This window comes from Crinia signifera, chromosome 1 (genome assembly GCF_055691185.1).
Source record: "Crinia signifera chromosome 1, ASM5569118v1, whole genome shotgun sequence".
Classification (NCBI taxonomy): domain Eukaryota; kingdom Metazoa; phylum Chordata; class Amphibia; order Anura; family Myobatrachidae; genus Crinia; species Crinia signifera.
In genome coordinates, this window is record NC_139217.1 from 315,334,563 (window position 1) to 315,340,562 (window position 6,000).

Consider the following 6,000-nt stretch of genomic DNA (forward strand, 5'->3'; position numbering starts at 1 on the left):
GTGACTGTTTTATTAAGTTTTGTTCTTCATGAATTGTTATTATTAATGTTCTTTTCCTTGATTTACTGTTATTATTGTAATTATTTATTGTGATTAATGTGATTTAATTATTATTATTTTTTTTTTTCAAAACTTTTTTATTGAAGAACTGTTCATTACATAATTGTCATACTCTTGTAATACATTGTTTTTTAAGATCGTTAGCATACATTTTTACACAAGTAATACAAGAAACCATCTAATAAATGACTTTGCTTTTACAACAATAGCAATGTGTCGTGTGTTTCCTGCTGTGGTATAGACATCTTACGTTATAGTGGGTCATTTTCGCACCATTTTGTGGCAACAAGCCGTGGTATGCACATTTAAGGGTGTTTACAATAACAAGTGAGGGTTCCTTCAAAAGGGGGGTGTATTATGCTGTAGTAACATTAGATTATACCATGATGTTAGTTGGACAGCCTTCCTAAGGTTTATTTTTGTCGGTTCTGGTAAGGATTTTATATATGGCAACCAGATTGTAAACATTTTTTTAGCCTTTGTGTCCTTATTTAATGACATCTCCAGCCAGTCCATCTGGAAAAGATGGGATATCCGGGGCACCAATAGGGGTATAGACAGAGTGTTAGATTGTATCCATTGCGATAAAATGGTTTTACGTGCTGCTGCGGCTATTTTAGATAGGAATATTCGTTGCCCCGCTGTTTGGCGGATGTTATTGGGGATTGGATATATGTCCCATATTGCCCATTCAGGGGTGGCGGTGAAAGTGATATTATATTGCGATTTGATATATGTACATACATTGCCCCAGAAGTTCTGGACCTCTGGACAACTCCACATACAATGCAGAGTATCTGCTTCAGGCATTTTACATTTAAAGCAATAAGAGTCTTCTGCAGTACCCATCTGTAACATTCGTTTTGGAGTGTAATATGTTCTATGCAGTAACTTGTACTGCATTTCCATGTATGAGGCCGATATCAATGTTTTATTTAACCTTACAAAGGCAGACAGAAGGGAGGGTAATGTTATGTTGGGCAGGTCTACGGTCCATTTTGCCATACCTGATTCTAACGTGTCTACATCTATGCGTCTTTTTATGTGTAAATATAATAGAGAGGTGGTACATGGTCTATTATGAGCATGTTTGATCATAATGTCTATACCAGCATTCTTGTCAGTTGCCGGGATTCTTTTAACCTGGCTGGATACATAACTTCTCAGTTGGTAATATACAAAGATGGGTAGATTCACCTCTGGATATTTTTCACAGATTTGTTGGTAAGACATTATGGGGTCATCTCCATCTCCTATAAATTGGTACAGTAATCTAAGACCTTTTGCTTCACAGCATTTGATCAGTTTGGTGTTTTGTATTATCTGCCTGTTAGTATTAGTGTTATAAAGGACTGAGTTGAATATCGTGTCATGTGTGGACAGCTTGAGTCTAGAGCGTGTCATTCTCCATGCTTTACACGACTTGGTGAACAATAGATTCCCTGCAATTTCAGGTGGATAGTCCGATGGTCTCATGTGGAGGAGACTCGGCAGAGGTATCTGTGGGCTCATTGCTTGCTCAAGCCCTGTGTCAGCATAGTAGCTTGTGGAGTGTATCCAGTCAATTGCGTATCTGAAGTTAGCTGCCAACATATAGCTTTTTATGCACGGTAAATTAATGCCTCCCAATGACACATGTTGTGACAATTTAAACATGGAAATTCTGGGCTTTTTTCCATCCCAAATAAATTTGCTAATTGCCGAGTTTATAGTACGTAAATCAGCCTCTGTTATCAAAAGAGGGAGCATTTGGATGGTATACAATATCCTTGGAAAGGTGATCATTTTGATCATGTGACATCTTCCCAGGTAGGACAGAGGCAAGGACTTCCAGGATTTTAGGTCTGCCAACAACTTTGTTATGAGTGGTGGGTAATTTACCGTGTATAGTTGGGTTGGGTCTACTGGTATTTCAAGTCCTAAATACGTTAACGAGCTGTCTGCCCATATGAATGGGAACTCATTATACCATCCGGATTTGGCCCCTCTGTGCAGTGCCAGTGCTTTGGTTTTTGTTTTATTTATTACAAAGCCTGAAATGTCTTCAAATTCTTTTAATGTTTTTAAGAATCTTGGAAACGCTTCTTGGGGGTTAGTAAAATAAAGTAGTAAGTCATCGGCGTATGCCGAGACTTTCAATTCCGTTCCTCCACATTTTATTCCCTGCCAATCACCTTGTTGGTGAAATAGCCTAATCAGGGGATCAATGGCCAGATTAAATAACAGCGGGGAAAGTGGGCATCCCTGCTTGGTGCCTCGAGCTAGTACAAAGCTTGTTGTGTTTAGGCCATTTACAGTGAGGACTGCTGTGGGACTATTGTAAAGTTTGCGGAAAAAAGATATAAAATTTACCCCAAATTGTTGGGTGTGAAACACTCTTAGGAGATGGGGCCAGGATACCCTGTCGAATGCTTTGTCTGCATCGCAGCTCACTAATAGAGAACCCCCCTGTTTTGCTGACAGGGATTTAGTTAGGGCCGCCACTACTTGCCTAATATTATGTACGGATGATCTACCTTTAACGAAGCCTGTTTGGGATGGATGAAGTAGTTTCGGTAAAACCGCTTGCAATCTGCGGGCCATTATGGTGGTCAGTATTTTTAAGTCTTGATTTAATAAGGAAATTGGGCGATAAGAGCCAACCAGAGTAGGATCCTTACCTGGTTTTGGTAGTAATATAATCCTTGCCTGGTTAAAGTCTGGGGGTGCGGCATGTCCAGCTAATATAGAGTTATAGAGTGACAGTAAATGTGTTTTGAGGTGTGGTAGTATAATTTTGTAATAATCCGCTCCTAGGCCATCTGGGCCCGGCGATTTCCCCTTTGGGAGACCTTTTATGGTCGATTCTAATTCCTGATCCGTGATAGGTGTTGTTAAAGCTTCTCTTTCAGTTTGAGTTAATATTGGGAGCGACGTGGTGGACTTCCGCTTCCGGCTTAATGGAGTGAGGAGCTCCGTGCCTCAGCTCCGTCTCCCGCCCTACCCTAAAACACAGTTACACGGCTTCTAAGCCTCGGGACCTCAGTGAAATATCCCCCTACCTTGAGAGCAGCGGGGGAACTTGCCGAATGGACCAAAGTCGGAACCCGTCGGGGTCACAAACGCCGCCACGATCACAGCAGCCGCAGCACGTGGCGACACAGGCACAGCCGCAGCGTCAGGAGAGACGGAGGGCGCCTGCAGACAACGGAGACAGAGAGATGCCTGCCTCTAAGAAAGCCGCAGGAGGGGAGCATGAACCCAGCAGTACAGTGAGTAAAGGGCCTGATGCACCAGTCACGTACAGAGAGGTGATAGATGCAATACAGGCAGCCATGACACCCTTGCTTTCCAAAGCAGTAGCTGACATCACAGGCCAACTCCAGCAGCTGTCTCATAGAGTCACAGTAAATGAGAACCAGATTGGAGCATTAACTCATGAAGTTACTGATGTACAGCGCACCATAAAGAGGCTAGACACTGAAAACTACCAACTCTGGAATAGAGTGGAGGACCTGGAGAATAGGTCGCGCAGACAGAACATACGCCTGGTGGGCTTACCCGAGGCAATCAAAGGCCCAGCGCTGGCCCACTTTGTACGAGTCACCCTGCCCTCACTATTACACATTGAGTCAGCCTGTCAAGATCTGGTTATAGAGAGGGTCCACAGGGTAGGCCCCCCGCCAACACCCTCCAGACCCCGTCCGCGTGTCACGCTATTTAGATGTCTTAACTACCTCCATAAAATGGAAATCTGGTCAGCCTCCAGGAAGATTAAAGATTTGTCATGGGAAGGCAACAGACTTCATGTCTTTCAGGACTATTCGGCTGAGCTGTCAAAAGCCAGAAAAGCTTTCTCACCCCTTTGCTCACAACTGGCTACAGAAGGTCGCAGATTTGGCCTCCTTTACCCGGCAAAAATGAGAATTTACGATGGCAGCTCATTTAAAGATTTTACCACGCCTAAAGACGCAGCCGCTTACGTCAGCGAGCTGAAAAATTCCTCCTCAGCAGACATCACAGACAACAACACTTAATAGAATGGACTGTCCGCTAAACCTGAAGCATGATGTTAAAGGATAACCACATGTGAGGCTCATTCATACAGACTTTCACGTACAGAAGAATATATATTTTTTCCTGACCGGCGATGTTTTTGACTTTGTTTGTGCTTTTTTTTGGGCGTCTCCCACATACGAGGCTCAACAAGCACTCCCAAGCTTACCCTAACATAATATTTTGGCATTGACATGTTCTATGAAAGATGGGAAGAGCCCTTTTGCATCACCAGGACTCCCAAAACCACAACCCCTCTCTCTCTTTCATCCTTCCTCAAATCACCTCCCCTTCCCCTCATACCCCCCCCTCCCCCCCCCCCTCCCCCCCCCCCTCTCTTATCCTTACATAGTATTACCCCACACCATTGTAACCCAATTGTCACCGACTACCTTGGAACCCTCAGTCACTTCAAGATGTCAGCTGAGTTATTCTAGTCTTGCTACAGTTAGATTACAGTTAGACTTAAGCTGCTGACAATTGTTTGTTAAAAGGTTATGTAAGTGCATAGTTTTGAAGGAGATGTCATAATATATCACACAGTTACATGCACTATTTATTTCTAACATAGGGGGGCGGGCAGACTGAGATGATAGCCGATGTTCAATATGTTACTTCAAATGTTTGTTTTTTATGTTTACTCATTAGGAAGTCTTACCCTTGGGACCTTAAATTGCTGCTTCCGTCTAAGGAAGATATTGCCTACTCTCCTCTTCTTTCTTCCCTCTTTAATCTCTTTTTCTCACTTAATACTGTCCAATCCCATTCCCCACTCTTCAGGTGATAGAACCCAAACACCCGTCCTACCTCCGGAGAGATGTCGACCCACCGGCGGCGGGCCGCCTGGGGGTCCCAGCCTCCCATTATGTCTTTTCTGTCAGATTGACACACTGTATTATGCCTGAACTTAATATATGCTCCTGGAACATTGGGGGCATAAACTCCCCGGCTAAGCGCAGGAAAGTCTTGTTGTATTTGAATAAAAATAATATTGATCTGGCCCTTTTGCAGGAAACACATCTGACCCAGCCCGAGTCTATGAAATTGCAGATGCTAGGATGGTCTGTGGTAGCATCGTCATCTTACTCATCGAAGAAAAGAGGTGTAGCCATTCTTGCAAAACGTCATATCCCGTTGGAGGTCTCCAACACAAAAATAGATGGAGACGGCAGGTACGTGGTGGCATCTGTCTGCATATCGGGTAAGAAATATACACTAGCAAACATCTACGCTCCAACACCATATTCCAAACAATTCATGCAAAATATGATAGCTACACTTATCCCTTTCACCGAAGAGAACCTCATAGTGGGAGGTGACCTCAATCTAATAGCATCAGCATCCATGGATAGGTCAAACACTCAGACTAAACTTCCTCCCCCCCCAAAGGTGGACATAGCGTTACTCCAGGAATCACTCCAAGTCACGGATGTGTGGAGGGCTCATCATCCGCTAGAAAGAGATTTCACATGTCTCTCATCCGCACATGGATCATTCTTACGCATCGATTACATTTTCACCTCACATACCCTGTTCCCACAACTCACACAATCATCTATAAAACCGATAATTCTCTCAGACCACGCAATGGTAGTCACAACGCTTCAGACATCAGAACAGATACACACAAATAAACTCTGGAAATTTCCATCTAGGTTTTGTAAATCTAGTACCTTCAAAACACTACTAGAAACTGAGATACAGAGATATTGTACAGACAATGCAGAGACAGCAAAGTCAAATCCCTCCTTGTTCTGGATGACTCTGAAACCGGTACTAAGAGGGGTTGTCATATCCTTTACAGCGGCCTCAAACAAAAACTACACGAAAAAATACCTCACCCTACAACAAAAATTAACTAATGCATACCAAAAATATAGAGACACCCCCTCACAGACACTCAAG